Source organism: Leucopleurus acutus (assembly GCF_964270905.1).
Source record: "Leucopleurus acutus genome assembly, chromosome: 3".
Taxonomy (NCBI): Eukaryota; Metazoa; Chordata; class Mammalia; order Artiodactyla; family Delphinidae; genus Leucopleurus; species Leucopleurus acutus.
Window position 1 is genome coordinate 135,482,163 of NC_139145.1, and position 18,240 is coordinate 135,500,402.

The following is an 18,240-nucleotide window of genomic DNA, read 5'->3' on the forward strand; positions in this document are numbered from 1 at the left end:
GGAGTTTTTCTCCCCCATTTTTTTTCTCCTGTTTATTAGTATTACTATTATTATTAATTTTTTCCTTCTTTATGGCCCATTGAGTTCTTGGCAGATTTGTTATACATTTGCTCCAAGGTTCTCTTTTTGGCCTTTTGTTTGAGGGAGGTGGATCCTTGTTTACCAGGACCCAAGTGGAAACATCCAAGCCCAGAGGCCACAATAAGGCAGCCATTTTTAGTCACTTTCCACCTGGGCTGAATCTGAGCCAGAAGATAAGAGGCAAAACATTTCCCACTATCAGATCCCTAAGCCATCTACTCCCCTGATTTCTCCCATGGATATTCTTGTTCCAACGCCAGCAAGCCCACATACTCTATTTGTGGTGGCTTGAAGCCAAAATCCAGGTGTGATATTCCAAAGCATTCTTGCAGAGGAGTTTTCAACTGGTATTTTGTTTACTTGCATTTTTGGCCAGTCTCAATCCTTCGGGAGCCAAAAGCTTACAGAACTGAAACATCTCAAGCTTTTACCATACCTGTCTATAAAATATGTGTGAATACAGACTTTACGCAGTGTGTCTGTGGCCTTCGGTGACCCCTTCTTTGCCTATTTCTTTCTTTAGGAAATTCCAAGAGGCTGTGGAAACACCTCCTATATAGCTACTGCTGATTAGAAACCTGGTACCCTCACAAAGTGCTCTGAGGTCCGTGGCAGGAAAAAAAGCCCTCTAAAATCAAGGTATGTTGTTCTTGGGATTATTTCCTATTTTTTAGTAGAAGACTCTTCTTGAATGTTCATCTTAAGGCAGCGCTGGAGGAAAATCATAATAAATAAACTAGCCATAAATGAGTTCTTCCACTCTGTCCATTCTAGGAAAAGACTTACATGTAATATAGATTTGGATTTTTGGTGTGTTTGGCTTTGGGATCACCCTCCTCTTTGACTTCTTTGGGGCCATTGTGTTGTTCTGCTTACTTTGGGGCTTAGATGTGTGTGTTCTGGCTGGCTCTGTGACTTCCCCCTGTGCTCACCTCTGCTACTGCTCTAGCCTTTATCTCTGATGTCTGCCTTGGCCTCCGGTATGCAGGGCAGTGGGGCAGGTGGAGGGTCATGAGTTAGTAGACAGTGGATTATGGCAGAGCGCCTGCAGGCAAGTTCTGCTCTTATTACTTTTATTGTTGACACATAGACTCTCTCAGTCTTATTTCTGTTATCTGTAAAATGGGGATAATACTCTCTGGCCTCTTCATCCCACACCTGAATCAGGACTTTGCCTTGTTCACCATATCTAGGTTAAGGCTTGGTGCCTAGTAACCACACAATAAATATATGTTGAATAAATGAATAAACATCATATAAAATTCTCCAATTCTGAATGAATTTAAGATATTGCTTTCTGGGAGAGGAGGTTGTACTTTAATCTGTTTTTATTAAACATAAGATAAAATAAAAATGTTTGACAATATTTCTGGCTTGACTTGTTTCTGGCCCTGGGCCATAGAACTATCAGAGGAGCACAAGGAATCAGATTATCATAGATTTTTCCATATCAGTACTTACGGCCTTTCAGAGTACACAGTGTTTTTTTCCTAGGCATGGTTTTAGTGGAAAGTGATTATTACTATTTGTTATGTACTTTTTTTTTTTTTTTTGTGGTACGCGGGCCTCTCACTGCTGTGGTCACTCCCGTTGCGGAGCACAGGCTCCGGATGCACAGGCTTAGCGGCCATGGCTCACGGGCCCAGCCGCTCCGCGGCATGTGGGATCTTCCCGGACCAGGGCACAAACCCGCGTCCCCTGCATCGGCAGGCGGACTCTCAACCACTGCGCCACCAGGGAAGCCCTGTTACGTACTTTTAAAGGGAAAATCATTGTATAGACTCTTCATCTAGATTATTTGAATCTCAGTTTTTAAGATTTATGAGAAGAAGATATAGGATGTATGTAGATTTAGTGGATTTCTTAGTCTACTGCACTGTATATTGCCCAGAGACTTCAAAGCAGGGAGATCCCTGGTCTTGGCTTTCAGCTTGGGGAGGGTGAAGGCATCTACAGTCTATGCCTGTCTCTTGATTCATAGGCATGATACACCCACACATGCATAGACACATGTATACACACGTTATCAGGACAGTGGCAGCTCATTTGATGGCTAACCTTGTTGTTGGAAAAGTGAAACTTGAGTGTGTGCTTTTGCCTTTTGTTAAGGTTCTTTGTTGCTCTCATGTTGAATCTTACATAACTAGAGCTTACATATGTCTTTGCTTAAATTACTTAGTGGTAATCTTCCTTCTTTGAACACTCCTATTATTAAAATTTGAAACGTTAGGACATTTTTGCCATTTGTAATCTGTCTGATCCTTTAGCTAAAAACGTCAGGACCACTTGAAACTTGGACATTTTAGATTTGAGTTTTTTAGAGATTTTAGACTTTAAACTTTAGATTTTTGAAAGACAATGAGGTGTATTTACTAGGTTATGTAACACTGTCATCCGGGTCTGAACCAGCATCCACAGTCAGCCAGGTTTTTGCAGTGAAATGCATGGTATGTATACCAAGAGGGACGAATCAAGAACGGAAATAGCCTCATGGAAATTCAGGTCAGATTTTTGCCACCATATGAGTTTTCAGATCAAACTAGGTTTGTCACCAAAGAAGTTTAGGAAAAAAAAAAAACTTTTGCTTTTTAGAAACTTTTGGTTATCTGAGTTATGGAAAAAGGGTTGTAGACTGGTATTTTCAAAGGGTTGTAGACACAATTATTAATTAGCTTTATTTTTTTGGATTTCATTAAGAAGAGAGAAAGCTCATTTTATCCAGAGCCTTGTGGAGGGAGGCAGGTCGCTTGCCTTGGGGTCCACTGTCCGCTACAGGAAGCCTGCAGTGTTTCTGCTCGCAGTCATTTGAAAATCAGCTCAATGTATTTCTTTGTGCCGGCTGTTAAAATGGCTTGGATTCCACTAGAGGGCAGTTGGGCCTTATCTCAGTGGACTTTATGGTTATCAGATCTGATACCGTCAAACTGGGTAATTTTCGCCATTGACCAACACTCATTTCTGTTTCTATTCAGCATCTGTCTGTCCCACTTTCATCACCTACACTTCTATATGTCACACTTATTCCCACGCTTATATCCAGCCTAGGCCGTTCTTCTGAACTCTTACTCAGCATTTTCTTGTTGGCTGTTTTAAAGACCATTGAATCTAGACATGTTGAAGGTTGGCCTCAAGAACTCCACTGCCTATTATCCACCCCCAATTCTCTTCTTCCTGTGCTCCTTGGCTCAGGGAAAGTCACCCCCAAAGTCACCCCTAAAAGTCTATTTGCCTATGCAACCCTTGGAACCTAGGCTTCATCCTTGATACTCCCTTTTCCTACATAATTCCTCATCAGAGCCCCTCCATTTTACTTGCCAAATGTCTCTCAAGGTCTTTCTACTTTTGTATGTCTCCACTGCTAGCTACCACCTTCTTTTATTTGGCTACCAGCTACCTAACTGGTCTTCTAGCTCTAGGCTTGTCTTTCTCCCTTCTTCCAAGTTACTCTTTCATCCTCTGCTTTTCCTTCTGCCAACTCTAGACCTTTCAGTCAATCTCAGCTTCTGTCCTCACACTTGTATATTTCTATCCATTATGAAATGCTGTTTTTCAAAAATGTGAAAGCCCAGTACACTGAGGATGAAGGTAGTAAGACTCAATTTCCCAAGAGAGTAGAGGGAGGTCATATATACAAGTAGTCCTCACTTTGCATGGTTCCCTATATGTATGAATTGCAGTTAGCACAAGTTAGTTAAATAACACCAGTCCAACACCAGTTTCCCAACAACACAGTACAAATTTTAGATCTCTATTTAGTCACTTCCTTTAGAGAAGTCTTCCCCTCGGAGATTTAAGAACATTTTAAAGGCACTCGTAGCTCTCTGTATTTTTTTTTCCATGGCACTTATCATAGTTTGTAATTATCTATTTCCTTCTACCTTTCCTCCTTCTCTCCCTCCCTCCTTTCCTTTCTTTCTTCCTTCTGTAAATTAGCTTATTTTTGTCTGCCTTGTTCTTACATTAAAGGGCTGTGAGGTTATACTATCTTCAGCTTGTAACAGTGACTGGGAATTCTCAGTTAATAAAGGTGGAATGAATGAATGAATGGATAAGTGAACAAAAACAGGCCCCATTTGTTTTTTCTTATCTACCAGAATCTCCCAAGGTTTTGGTTGAAATAGATTTTACACCTCAGCCCTAGCAATGAAGAGGGAGATATTTGCATTTTAATAAGAAACTAAGAAAGACAGAAAGAAAAGAATTTTAGCATGGACTTTAGTTTATAGCATACCCTTGTAAAATATTCATTGAATGGATGACAAATCTCTGGTGCTGGAATTGATATGAAGGACATATTTAGGGAAACTGAGTCTTTCCAGTACCTTAAAAAGAATTTGAACAATTCAGGATTATGTATAAGAGAAAGTTTAAAAAAAATCACTCATAATGTGTCTTGCTCCCTCTTTTGTATTTTCTTTTATTACTCAAGTAATACATTGATACAGTCTTGTTTTAGATTCCAAACCTTACAGATGTTTGAAAAATTGAAGAATAAAAGATGAAAAACTCTTTCTGCCATCATTTCCATTCCCCTCCCAGTGGAAACCATTATCAAATCAGATGTACATTTTCTCTACTACCCCCTCTATGCATTTCATAGCTGTATATGTACATGTACTCACATTAAAAAAAAAAAAAGGAAGAGAAAAACCACTGAGAAGGCATAAGGGCCACATGGTGGGGGCCACCATGTGAGGCAAAGCAGTCAGTAAAAACACCCTAGTAGGACTGTTAAGGGGAAGAAGAATAACATAGTTAGCCCCAAATTGATGTGCTATAGTGCCCGCTTTCTCTGTGCCCAACCCAAAGCACTCTTCAATAAAGTCTACTTCACACATACATGTGGACGTACAAACAAAACAGAGCAAAACAAAACAAAAAACACCAAAGACCCAAAAGTAAAAAGAAAAAAGACCAAAATGAAATCATGTTGTAGGGGAGGAAAAATAATTTCCCCTCTACTCTTCTAGGTTTTTGGCTGAGACCCTCCTAGAATAAAATGATAGACTAATAAGAGAAAAACAAATAGAAGTTTAATAATGTGTATACCTCCTGTGTACATGGGAGACATCCAGGAAGACTGAGTAACTCACTGAAATGGCCCAAGCCACCACCTTAAATACTATCTCCACCTAAAGACAAAAGAAAGAAAGATGTGGGGTGGAGGCAGTGGGGGAGGCCAGTTAGGGGAGGTTACCAGGAAAATCACAGTAAAAACAAGAGTATGGTTGTCTAGAGATTTAGATTCAACCTCCACTTCCTGGTACAGAGAGGACAACACCCTTAACAAATGGAGATATCTTTTATAAATGTAAATGTCATTGGTAGTTTGATATACCCTGAGAAAACCATAATTCAAAAGGACACATGTACCCCAATGTTCATTGCAGCACTATTTACAATAGCCAGGATATGGAAACAACCTAAATGCCCATCGACAGATGAATGGATAAAGAAGATGTGTAAAATATATACAATGGAATATTACTCAGCCATAAAAAAGAATGAAATTGGGTCATTTGTAGAGATGTGGATGGACCTAGAGTCTGTCATACAGAGTGAAGTAAGCCAGAAAGAGAAAAACAAATATTGTATATTAACACATATATGTGGAATCTAGAAAAATGATACAGATGAACCTATTTGTAGGTCAAGAATAGAGACACAGACATAGAGAACAGACATGTGGACATGGGGGTGGGGAAGGGGAGGGTGGGATGAATTGGGAGATTAGGTTTGACATAAATACACTACTATGTGTACAATATATAGCTAGTGGGAACCTGATGTATTGCACAGGGAGCTTAGCTCGGTGCTCTGTGATGACCTAGATGGGTGGGATAGGGGGTGGTGGGAGGGAGGTCCAAGAGAGAAGGGATATAGGGTATACATATAGCTGATTCACTTCATTGTACAGCAGAAACTAGCACAACATTGTAAAGCAATTTTACTCCAGTAAAAAAAAAAAATGTAAATGTCTCTAACCAAAGGGTAACTTCTACTTGGTTTTCAGAGCTTCTCCCATGTCTGCTGATTTTTAGAAAAGTAACCAGTTCAAAAAAATCCTTATGCCATAGAGGCATATTTTGGGGTGGCACATTCTGCTCCTCCAGTGTTTTTCTTTTTGTTCTGTAACTACGCTCTTCTTAATGAGACTCAGAAGTCTTTCAACATGAAAGACATAAGTTTACCTTATTCTTCTTGATGTCACAGTGCTTCATAATATGGATGTATCAATACTATCATTAATTTACCATTCCTCTATTAATGGAAATATAGCTTCTCCATTTTTTTTCAATTACAAACTATGCTTTGTTGAACCTCCTACTTTTGTGCACATATTGAGTCTTCTGTGTGGGTTTTTCAAAGTGGAATTGCTACATCAGAGTTAGCACATTCTACATTTTGATAGATATTGTCAAATTTAATCAAGCACACTATTTGAGTGTGCTTGTCTCCACTTGTCAAGACATAATTTTTAAATTATTTAAAATAAATAATGTCGTAAAGAAGAGTGACGTCCAATGAGCAGGGTTCGGAGGGTGGTGTGATGAAAATGTTCTAAATATTCTAAAGTTGATAGTGGTGATGGTTGAACATCTCTATACTAAAAGCTATGGAATTGGACACTTTAAGTAGATGTATGGTAATGTGGATTATATCTCAATAAAGTTGTTTTTTAAAAAGCTCTAAAAAAATAAAATAAATAAAATTAATAATGTCATCTGATGGATGAAAAATGTTTCATTGTTGTTTTGGTGTGCATTTCCCTGATATATAATGTGGATGAAAATCTTTCAGTTTGTTTAGTGGATATATACATATATGTATGTATCAATTATATCTTTTGCCCATTTTTATAAACTTTTGATTTTTCATTTAGAAGAGCTTTCATAGTCATTTGCTTAATCTTGTCAACAGCATTTATCAACTACAGGCACTGTATAGGCATAATGCTAGGTGTTGGGATTTCAGAGAATACAACACAATATACAATATACAATACCAGCTCTCTTAATGGTGGGTGGGTTGGAGGATATACAGACTTGCAAAGAAAATAAATGCAATAAGGTGTTAAAACTGTCATGTTAGACAGACTGCGTACTTAAGAATAACTTGGTTGTGGGCAGTTGCTTATAAGTCATCTCAGAGGGAGAAAAATTGAAACTGGCATAACAGTTCATCCCTCTAGTAGCAAATTCACAATGTATTGAAAGTTGCTTACTATTTTTTAGCTTGCTGTTCTACCCTTAAATGAGACTTTTTACATATTTAACTCAGCAGTTATTGCTTATGCTGTATTAGTTCTGAAGGCCAGAGAACTAAGAATAAAGGCTCTTTGAAGTAATTTAATGTTTCAATATAGTTTTTTTTCTGTATCTTTAATTGCAATGATGTTCTCAGTGTACTAGATCAGAGTCCTTTGATAGCTTCCATGACCTTCCACTGTACACATTTAAGCAGAAATACAAACAGAGTCACACAGACACAGCTGAGCCAAGTGGCGTTATGAGAAAGTACTAGACAGGATGCTGGTGACTGGAATGCTGTTGAAGAGGAAAGGCCAGCTGGGGAGACCCACATTCATAAGATCTCTATTTGCCATTTAAAGCAAAGCAGATTTAATACATCAGTGCTGCAGTTTATTAAGAACCATAGACACCTGAGTAAGTTAGTAAGATAGTGCCTTACTTATGTCCAGGGAGAGGGTTAATGTTTGTATATCTTTATGGAAAATTGTAAAACTCATCATTTTTGTACAAAAGTTACCAACAATTAACTCTCTTCTTCAAGTGAAAAGCTGGACCAGTGGTTCAAATTTACTGAGAGTGAACTTGAAACTGAGAAGGACCCTGTGGGGCTCTTGGGCATGCCTTTTTTGTCCCCCCATTTGTTGTAGGCAAGACTCCAGCCTCCATGACCTTCCCTGAGTTCCAAAGGACAGATTTGAACAGTTGCTAATCAAGGGAGGAGCAGCCAAGAAACCACCTGAGGCGATTAAAGGGACCAGAGCAGCTCATCCAGATTAGGAGATGAGACCACCTGAGACAAGATTAAGGCATCACAGGCCCTGCACACACCCTAGTCCTGTCAGCAACCCCACCCTTGAACTATTGCTATAAAACTCTTCATCAAATCTTCCCAGGTTGGGACACATAGTTTTCGAGGGCAGGAGCCCTCTGGGGCCCCCTTTGCCTGGCAAAGCAGTAAAGCTATTCTTTTCTACTTCACCCAAAACTCTGTCCCCGAGATTTGATTCGGCACTGGTGCAGAGGCCAAGCTTTTGGCATCAAGCTCCCTGTGGAGTTAGGAAGGCAGAATAGTAGGTAGTCTTATTTCTTTTTAAGTACAATCCCAGTTAGATTGACCAGAAAGAAGATAAGAGGGTGGGCAGAATTACTGATCAGGTCAGTACAGAGAAAGTGCATGATGCCTCCTTCCGGGCTCTGTAACTGTGTGTGTTTGGGGGAGGGTGTCAGAAATATGATAAACCATGAAATATGATAGTACATGCAATAGCTTGTAAATTGTGTGACATTAGTCACAGTTATATTATTTTCTGTAAAAGTATAAATCCCAACCATGGGCTTTGATGTTCAGTTACAGAATGAGTTTATAAGCAGCAATCTGATTGGAACAGAACTTGCCTCGAAGCTGTGTTTGTATAGCAAATATCTTATTTTTGTTAAGATTGTATGTGGGTTGGTAGGAAAGGCAGCAATGTAGATTATGGGTCACTACAACACCACATGTACCCTCACCCCTGAAGAGATCCCATGGAAGCACCACTGAACCTCACAAATATTTTGTCAGGATAGGCACTGAAAACAGATATAAACTCTGACTGCCATCTTGGGGTCTACCATTACCAAGTCACATTGAGTGTGGGGTGGTGATAGAGGGGGAGGGGCTGAGAGGGAGACAAAAGCCATAGGCAAATTTTTTTTCTCACCTGAGGATACCTCACCTGAGGTAGAGACTATAGGAGAGATAAAACCCCTCAGATATGAAATTTACCACCTGGCATGAGAGCTATATTAGCTGAACCTGTAGAGGAGGTCGTCCCTTAATTTGATTGAGGTTTCTATAGCATGGAGGATCTGGAGTAGCTTTCAGGGAGCATTTGTCATTCTTATCTCCTTGTTTCCAGATCCCCTAGCTTGGGAAGGCATCTTTTTCACATTATTCTGAGTTCAAAGAGCTTACTGAACGACAGACACTCAATATTGATTCTTCAATATTATTCCATTATTTATCACACTAGAGCCCATTTGTTTTCACAACACTTAACTAGATTTCCCGGAAATGGAAAAACCATTTGCTTTTTTATGGATTTACTATCAGTCTGAAACCCAAAACCTTTCCAATATTTTAATACAAACCAGTCTTACTGACTTAAGTTAAAGGAATGTGTTCAAAGTAGGAATAACACTGATAAAAGAGACTGTCGATATGTCCTGGATAGCACCCAGTCTGACAGGATGACATTTTGGTGGAAGTGACTAAGACATGTTATTAAAGGGAGGTTTTTCTTTCGTGAAATATTTAAAGCATAATTTGCTTTTCACTTGGCAGAATAACAACAACAACAACAACAACAACAACAAAAGAAACCATGTGGCCATTTTTCACTTTGCAAAGCATTCTTTGCAGATGCTAGTTGTTCTTGGATGGTTTCAGTGCACAGACACCATATTCATCTTTTGAATGTTCTCCACCAGGTCCAAGTGGCTGATTGATCCCAGGAATGGGTGAGGCACATCATGCCTTACAAAGGGTTTGGTATTTTATTTGTCTGTAATGTGGCATGCTTAGGAACATATCTGCCTGAAGACTTTCTTTTCGCTGAATCTAGAACCTTGCAGGACTGCAGCATTCTGTTTCTAATGTAAATTTGGCAGCAGTACCTAGTGCAATGCCTGGCACATAGTAGGTGCTGAATGAATGCCCTGAGACAGAGGGTCTAGCTGTTACTCACAACCTAGAAATTCTTGTATTGATTTCTACAACAGCCTTAAACCATGGCCCAATTTTTGGCTCTATTACCATTTTGGGCAGGACAATTCTTTGTTTGTAGGGGGCTGTCCTGTGCATTGTAGGAGGTTTAGCAGCATCCCTGGCCTCTACCCATTAGATGCTAGTTGCATTCCCCAGATGGGAAAACCAAAAATGTCTTCAGACATTGACAAAGTTTCCCTGGGGTGCGAAAGTTGGAGCTGCTGCCCTAAACTAAGCATACTTGTGTGGAACAGATCTGGTTTTAGGCATGAGTTGAGTCAGCAGTACTAAATAATGAAATATGATATGAGCACCCTGGAAATGCCCTTTTGACCAATAATACCTCCCCTGACTGCAGCATCTTCTAGGAAGGCTGACCATAAACATGTTAGCTGGGATAGTTACAGAAAGTTGAGAGCAAATGACTGGGCAGTCAGCCAGGGAAATGGTTCTTTTTTGATTTAGAGAAAAGGACAGTCACTTAGGAGTCATGCAGTCACTTGTAAAAAGCAGGTGTCCAAGAGGTAATGTGATGTATTGGGAGAAAAATGGAAAGGAAATCAGGAGACTTGCACTCTAATCCTGAGTTGGCTCCTGACCAGCTGTGTCTCACAGGGGAACTCTCTTTACTTGGCTGATAACAAGGGGGCTAAACTCAGTGACCCATGAGGTTCTTCCTACGCCTCAGGTGTAAAAAAATTATGGATTTGTTTATCCATTGAATAGCCTGTTATTACCTATTTTTGTAGAAGAGGAGTGGGGCTTTGAACGAATGCAATGTAGGAATCAGGGAGGTGTTAGATAGGAGTATAGGAAGATCAGTAATGGGGGTGGGGGATGACAGAATCTAAGATGAGGGTAACGGAGTTTGTGCGAAATGGAAGTCAGAACGTACAAGGAAGACACAGAAGCCATGCAGTTTTGCTTGCTTGTGTGTGTGTGTGTGTGTGTGTGTGTGTAGGTTGATAGTCGGGGTGCTGAGTCGGCCACAGCTAGCAAGTTAGTCAGTTTCCACATGGCTCCTTAGGGAGGAGAGTTTACTCAGAAGAACAGTCTCTCTTGCCAAATATGAAAACCACCATCATAGGTTACTGACAGCAATGGGCACTCTTGGATGTGTATGAAAGCTGTCACTGGAGCATTCAGCTGATTCGACTGCATTACCTATTTTGCAGATGTACATGTCAAAACAGTCCATAAATATTATGTCTTGTGGAAACCAATGTCATGATTCATTGACTAAAAAAAGTAAAATGGCCTAAAAGATTCTGATATGCAATAATACAGAAACCAGGGTAGGACAAATCTGGCTGGAATTTGAATGTTTGAAGAGTTTTTCAGCCATTTTGGGTTTGATAAAAGAGCAAACTCATTTTATGAAGCAGTCTTAACCCTTATTTCTAAACACGATGTGTATTTGAAAGGAAATTCAATCCATATGCTTTTGATTAATCATCAAAATATTATTTCTTAAGAGTTGTTTGATGTCTAAGAAGTATTTAAGCCCTTTGAATAATTTAAAAGAAAAATATATATATTTTTCTCTTTAAAACAGGAAATCACTTTTTAAAGAGTTTAAATGAGTTTGGACACAAATGAGATTCAGACTTGAAATCCTGACCCTGTGAGATTAGGGAAAGTTTGAAACTTGCCAAGATAGACTCTGCCATTCCTCCCTAAATGTCAGTACCTTCTGATATTATATTGTCAGCAGAGTAAAATATTTTGTTATAGTTTTGTCCAACAGAGTAAAATATTTTGTTATAGTTTTCTCCCAAGTCATAGGGTTCATAACCTCAATAAACTTTGACTCTCTTCTCTCTCCTTTGCATTGGGCTTTGTATCAGGTAAGTCACTAAATTCTCTACCTCTTTTAATCTGCCTCTTTCTCTTGGATTTCTGTTGCCTTCAGCCCTTTCAGGCTTCTATCACCTCAGGTCTAGATCACAGCATTTATCATCTAGCTGGTGCCTCCCTTTGTCTACTCTCTCCTGGCACCAATCAGATGTATATGTTGCTGCCTTTTAATCCTCACCAAAATCTCCTCATTAAATCTTGCCTAAAATTCTCGCTTTCCTGTTAGAGAACTGTCAGTGGTTCCTAGAGCCCATGAATACTTTAATATGCGTTCAACGCTTCTCTGCATTCACTGGCCCCAGCGTACTTTTTATTTTTTTTAATTTTTGGCTGAGTTGGGTTTTCATTGCTGCGCGCAGGCTTTCTCTAGTCGCGGCGAGCGGGGGCTACTCTTCGTTGCAGTGCGCGGGCTTCTCATTGCGGTGGCCTCTCTTGTTGCAGAGCACTGGCTCTAGGGGTGCGGGCTCAGTCGTTGCGGCTCACAGGATCAGTTGCTCCACGGCATGTGGGATCTTCCCGGACCAGGGATCAAGCCTGTGTCCCCTGCACTGACAGGCAGATTTTTAACCACTGCGCCACCAGGGAAGTACCCCAGCGTACTTTTCAAACCCATCAGCCAGTACTGACCAGTAGAGAATCTCTTCTCAGAGTGGCTTGGTTGCTTTGTGAAACACAAGATTTGTAGGTAGATCTGAGATGTCCTTTCTCCTTTTCCTCTTACTCATTCAATGAGAACCAATCCTAGTCTCAACTCCTTTCTGATGACTCCTGCCTGTACTGTTACTCCCTCCTTCGAGTTCATCACTCTCTCTTGCACCACTTGTCCTTCTAAGTTGGTGTCTGATCTGATGCTACTGTGTAGAATTCCTTCACTTCATAGGGGTCCATGCCTTGCCTCCTTATCTAGATGAGAGACTTGGTTCTATAGTGGTGATTCTCCAAGTATAGTTCCTGGAGCATAGTAACAGTATCATCTGAGAATTTGTTAGAACTGTAATTTCTTTGGCCCTACCAAGGGCTGCTGAATCAGAAATTCTAGGTATGGGTCCCAGCTGTATTTTAACAAGCCTTCTTCCAGGTGATTGGATTGCATGCTCAAATTTGAGAACCACTGTTTTAAAGGAAAAGACAAATCTTGTACTTCTTTGTATCCTGCACAATGCCAGGACAAAGCTGAAATACAGAAGTTATTAAAATTCTAGATAACTTGAATTTTGAGACAAGTTCTCAATGACATCCAAAGAAGAGGATGAAAACATAAGATTTTTTTAAATGAAATTTTAAGAAATAAAAAGCTACTATTTCTTACTGGATTATCATGGAGGATTAAATAGTTTGCAAGTTTATTAATAATCCTTTTAATGAGAATTTCTTCATTTTTCCTTTTTAAAGGATTTTAGTGTTGTTTAGCATTGAGTAATCAGATGATAGAATTCAGCACACTATGTTCCCATTGTTTTTGAAACTCTAAATCTGTAGTTTATAGATTATTTTTTTCTTTGGAAGTTGGGTGCTTGATGGCCACATGTGAGCCTAGAGAATAATTTCCTTTTCTTATATATTTCCTTAAAATCCTTTATTATAGCTTAGAACTCTCATGCAGAGGTGAATGTTGCTACATAATAAAAAAGTAGTGATATACAGAAAAATCAACCTTTTGTGTATATCTATATGTCACCAGGGAAAAAATAAATTTAACTTATTGTTTCTCAGGAAGTGTAAATGTTGCGTTCTTCTCTGTCCTCCTCCAATCAGTTTATGCACAGCACCACAGTTTATAGGCTTCATTGCTGTGGTGAGCCTTAACCCAGTCATATTTTTTCTGTACTCCCCAAGAAAGTTGTACAATCAGGGATGAACCCTATAAAGTGCCTGGCTCTGGCAGGCCTGCCTATTGGGCAAGCCCACAATTGCACCAAGCCCGTTTGACAACACTGGTACACATGAGCCCAGGCAGATGACAGAGGAGCCAAGGGCTCCTCCAGTGTTTCCATTGGTAACAACCAGTGAGCCTGGCTTTTGATTAGAGGCAGCAACCGGTTAGTCAGCGTAGCACTGAAGAAAACATTTGTGATTTGGAGGCAGACAGACCTGGGTTTGAAGTCCACCTCTCTATCTCTAACTAGCCATTTGCCTCCTACGTTGTTTTTTCTTTTGGAATGAGGTTCTTAGCATCTGTCCTGCAGGGTTGTTGAAGAAGGTGTGGCTAATGCATGCAGAGTGTGTGGCTCAATTTGGATGCTCAGTAAATGGAGTTATTGTTAGTCTCTCATAATTACTGTTTGTAATTTTTATTTTTTATTTATTTATTTATTTTTTTGCGGTGCGTGGGCCTCTCACTGTTGTGGCCTCTCCCGTCGCGGAACACAGGCTCCTGACGCGCAGGCTCAGCGGCCATGGCTCACGGGCCCAGCCGCTCCGCGGCGTGTGGGATCTTCTCGGACTGGGGCATGAACCCGTGTCCCCTGCATCGGCAGGCGGACTCTCAACCACTGCGCCACCAGGGAAAACCATAATTTCTAATCTTAAATACATAACTCAAATGAAGTGATCCCCTGCCTGGCTTTTTTGCTTTCAGAGAGCTCTGCTTCTAATTGTTCTTGTCTAACAGTAACTGTGTTACGTTGATTTAAAGTGTGTTGAACAATTTTTTTTTTCTTTTTCTTTGCTCCTCTTTACTGAAATTGTACCTATTGAGTTTCTAGAAAGCAGGTGGGTAACTAATCAGTGCTATCATTTATTCAGAAATCAAGTCTGTCTGGACCTTCCTTCTTTTATTGAACTGGTATTTATTGGATGCTTACTCTCTGGCAGGCTCTGAAGATGCACAAGTGTGCACAGGGATTAGAGCATGGTCTATTTAATTTCAGCCAATAGTGAGCAGAAGTAAGAACTTGTGACTAGAATTATCCTATTGTCTGTATTGTCCCTACAAACTTGAATTTCGGAGTTGTGGAAGCAGGTATATGCCTACATGGTGAGATTTTCCAGAACTTAATTCAAGGCATTTCCCCCATCTGTTTGTAGTATACCCGATGTTTCCACCACTAGAGTTAGTGCTTATCAAGGACTAGCTCTTTTATCCTCTGATGAAGGAGAGTGTGAGCTGGGAATAATACTTTCCCCCTGTAGCATTCTCTGAACACATTAATAAAAATTAGCTTACCAGATCAGCAAAGCTACACTTAGTAAAGAATAGAAAAGTAAGAGGATAAACACACTAAAAATTTGCTTTGGTTGGGGAGGCCATCTGGAGAGGATGGCCAGGACAAATGCAGGCAGGCAGGCCAGTGTGGGAGGCCTTGGGCAGTTAGGATATGTGGTAACCTCCAAGATGGCCCCCAGTGGTTCTCATTTCCTGTTAGTCACACTTGTGTTGTTTCTACCACTTTGACTGAGGTTAATTTGTAGCCAATAGGACATTATGGAAATGACTCCCAAAGCTAGGTCACAATGAGGCTTCTGCATTACTCACTCTTAAATCAATCATTCTGGGGAAAGCCAGCTGCCATGTTGTGAGGATACTCAAGCAGCTTTATAGAGAATTTCTTACGGTGAAGAACTGAGGCCTTCTGCCAACAATCAGCACAAATTAACTGTGTATATGCATGAAGCATGTTGGAAGTGGATTCTCCAGCCTAAATGAATCCTTCAGAAGACTGTTGACTCCAATGTCATGAGAGACCTGCAGGCAGAAATACCTGGCTAATGCACATTCAAATTCCCAGCCTACAGAAACTCTGTGAAGTAATAATTACTTATTGTTTTAAACCACTAAGTTTTGGGGTAAGTTGTTAAACAGCAATAGATAACTAATACAGGGCCCAGCATATGCTGCTAGATTCCTGGAAGAAAAGAACAAAGTTAAGGAGGGAGATACTGAAAGGTAACATCAGAAAGGTCAAAGGCAGACACTTGTTTACACTTCATAAAGGGTATATAGAGATGGAGCTGGGAATGGTGGTGGGGGAGGAGAAATTGAATTTAATACTCAATTACCACAGTACATGGAAGAAAGAACAAAAGCCTAAAGGATGGACATTAGTTTGGGAAGGATGCCTGAATATGAAATCTTGCAAATGGATCTATCTTTCAACACTATGTGAAGTTTTGAAAATTGATTTTTACTTGAGCAACTCTTGGATTTCATCAAACAGTATGATCATAGTATTAGAGGTAAAAAAATTTCTAGAGATCCTTTAGGCCTTCTTTTTTTTTCCCATACAAGACACTAGTTAAAGCCACCAAAGGCTGTCTCACCTTTTTTTTTTTTTTTTTTTTTTGCCGTACGCGGGCCTCTCACTGCTGTGGCCTCTCCCGTTGCGGAGCACAGGCTCCGGACGCGCAGGCCCAGCGGCCATGGCTCACGGGCCCAGCCGCTCCGCGGCACGTGGGATCCTCCCGGACCGGGGCACGAACCCGCGTCCCCTGCATCGGCAGGCGGACTCTCAACCACTGCGCCACCAGGGAAGCCCCAGTCCCACCTTTTAAAAGCCAACATGCCAATGAAAGCAGCAGTTTCCAAAGCCTGACAAAAAGTTTCACATTCATTTAAACAAAAGGGGCTCTTTCTAAAATTATCTACAACTATATTAAACTATGGATCACTTTTGTAACACCAGGAAGGACTTAAGTGACATATGAGCATTTAGGTAAGAAGGCTTTGTATTAGAGATTCAAAAACAATTTTTTTTTTTAAAAACAAATTAACTTTCTTTCTAAGTGGTTTTATAACTGTCAATGATTTCTGTGTTTTTAGTTGGGGAAAAGCATGAGGTTCTTTGGAGAGGGGCAAGGCAGGAAATCAGTAATGATTCATACCATTTTTTCACATGCCCTTCTGACTAGTTTTAATCACAAATCTGGGTCCACTTGTGTAACAAAAACAGTTAAAGAGGGTGTTTTAAACTGTGTCTTTTTGTTAATCATGTATTTGGTCTTGTAAACAATACACGCAAGTACATCCGTGTTACGTCATTTGGAAACAGTGATTAACTAACTAGCTGTTTAACTAGGAGACAAGAGTATCTTGAAATTTTATATGTAGTTCTGAAATAGCTGTGTGTTTTCTTTTGTGTTATTTAATTTGACTTAGGCAAATATTTTAAATTTTAGAATGTCTTTAATTGATTTTTAATTTTAATGATCCTTTCTATCTTCCTTTACATTTAATGGCAATTTCTAAGACTCTGAAGATAGTTTTCTATGCCACAAAAGCCTTTTGAAAGAAGGGCATATTTATTTGTAAGAAATATACTTTGTTATTTCTAAGTCCTTTTGATATCACTGAAAATGGTTTTACTTTAGTTATCCCTTCAGCCTCATTCCTTTTCCCCTTTGTTTCTATTGGGATGAGGTAATCCTGGGTTTGTAGAGTCTTTTGTGATGGAAAGGATTATGACCACACAGACACAGCATAATATTTACTAGGAATAAGAGAAAAAGAAATATCAATAGTGCTGCTCACCAAGCATTTGAAAATGCTTGAGTCCTTCATTTCCAGAGAGAAAAATGCCAACTAGCATGTTCATTATTAAATTTGGGTGACTGAAGCATACTAGGTACACATAAATTGTGAACCAAAATTGAGTGGGAAGAGAGGAGTGAAATTTAAAAATTAGTTATGACAAGTGGATGAGGTGGTCTGAAGTTAAGGAGGCCAGCTGCATTAACAATGCCCTAATATAGTGCAGGACATTCATAAGTGGAGTAAGAAGGTTATGTGGCGCTGGGCAAGCTCGACAGATGGGTAGGGGCATATGTGAATACAGTAGCTAGCTCAGTAGTTGTAGCCGAGATTCTAGAGCAGGACTTAGAGACCTTTTTCTATAAAGGACCAGATAGTAAATATTTTAAGCTTGGGGGCCATAAGGTTTCTGTCACAACTGCTCAACTGTGCAGTTGCAGTAGAAAGCTGCCATAGCACATAAATGAATGGACATAATTGTGTTCCAGTAAAATTTATTTACAAAAACAGGCTGCAGACAAGATTTGGCCTGTGGACTGTAGTTTGCCAGTTCCTGTTCTATAGTGTGTAATTTTTCTTATTTGCTTGTTTGTAGATCAATGCATTACACAATGTTTGAAGCCATTTATAAGAATTTATATAACACTAAATGCTTAAAAATGCATATGGCAGGTTAGAGGGTCACTGGAACCTGCTGAGATTTTGTGGGTAGGAATAAAGTCAGCTCCAGTGTACACTAGATTGAGTGCATCCATTGCTATCACCAGGGAATAACTTGGGAGCAAAACCACTGTCTGTGGACCATTCTGTTTCCCTTTCACTGAATATTTAACATA

At 39.9% G+C, this 18,240-nt stretch overlaps 1 long non-coding RNA gene across 1 annotated transcript in view; it reads left to right on the forward strand.

The window, feature by feature from the left end:
• The window catches only part of LOC309960172, a 217,936-nt gene that overhangs the window by 10,919 nt on the left and 188,777 nt on the right, over positions 1-18,240 (forward strand). The window contains exon 2 of the long non-coding RNA XR_014326124.1: positions 605-720. This is a non-coding gene — a long non-coding RNA (uncharacterized lncRNA). The remainder of the gene's footprint in view (positions 1-604; positions 721-18,240) is intronic.